Source organism: Etheostoma cragini, unplaced genomic scaffold (genome assembly GCF_013103735.1).
Source record: "Etheostoma cragini isolate CJK2018 unplaced genomic scaffold, CSU_Ecrag_1.0 ScbMSFa_80, whole genome shotgun sequence".
Classification (NCBI taxonomy): domain Eukaryota; kingdom Metazoa; phylum Chordata; class Actinopteri; order Perciformes; family Percidae; genus Etheostoma; species Etheostoma cragini.
In genome coordinates, this window is record NW_023269428.1 from 198,157 (window position 1) to 198,612 (window position 456).

Here is a 456-nt window from a genome sequence, read left to right on the forward strand (position 1 = left end):
TTAGAGCTAGTTTAAGTGGAATTAAAGCTAGTTTAAGGGGAATTAAAGATAGTTTGAGTGAGTTTAACGGTTCCTAAAGGATATTAGAGCTAGTTTGAGTGAGTTTAACGGTTCCTAACGGATATTAAAGCTAGTTTGAGTGAGTTTAACGGTTCCTAACGGATACTAAAGCTAGTTTGAGTGAGTTTAACAGTTCCTAACGGATATTAAAGCTAGTTTAAGTGGAATTAAAGCTAGTTTGAGTGAGTTTAACGGTTCCTAACGGATATTAAAGCTAGTTTAAGTGGAATTAAAGCTAGTTTGAGTGGGTTTAACGGTTCCTAACGGATATTAAAGCTAGTTTAAGTGGAATTAAAGCTAGTTTGAGTGGGTGTAACGGTTCCTAACGGATATTAGAGCTAGTTTGAGTGAGTTTAACGGTTCCTAACGGATATTAAAGCTAGTTTAAGTGGAATA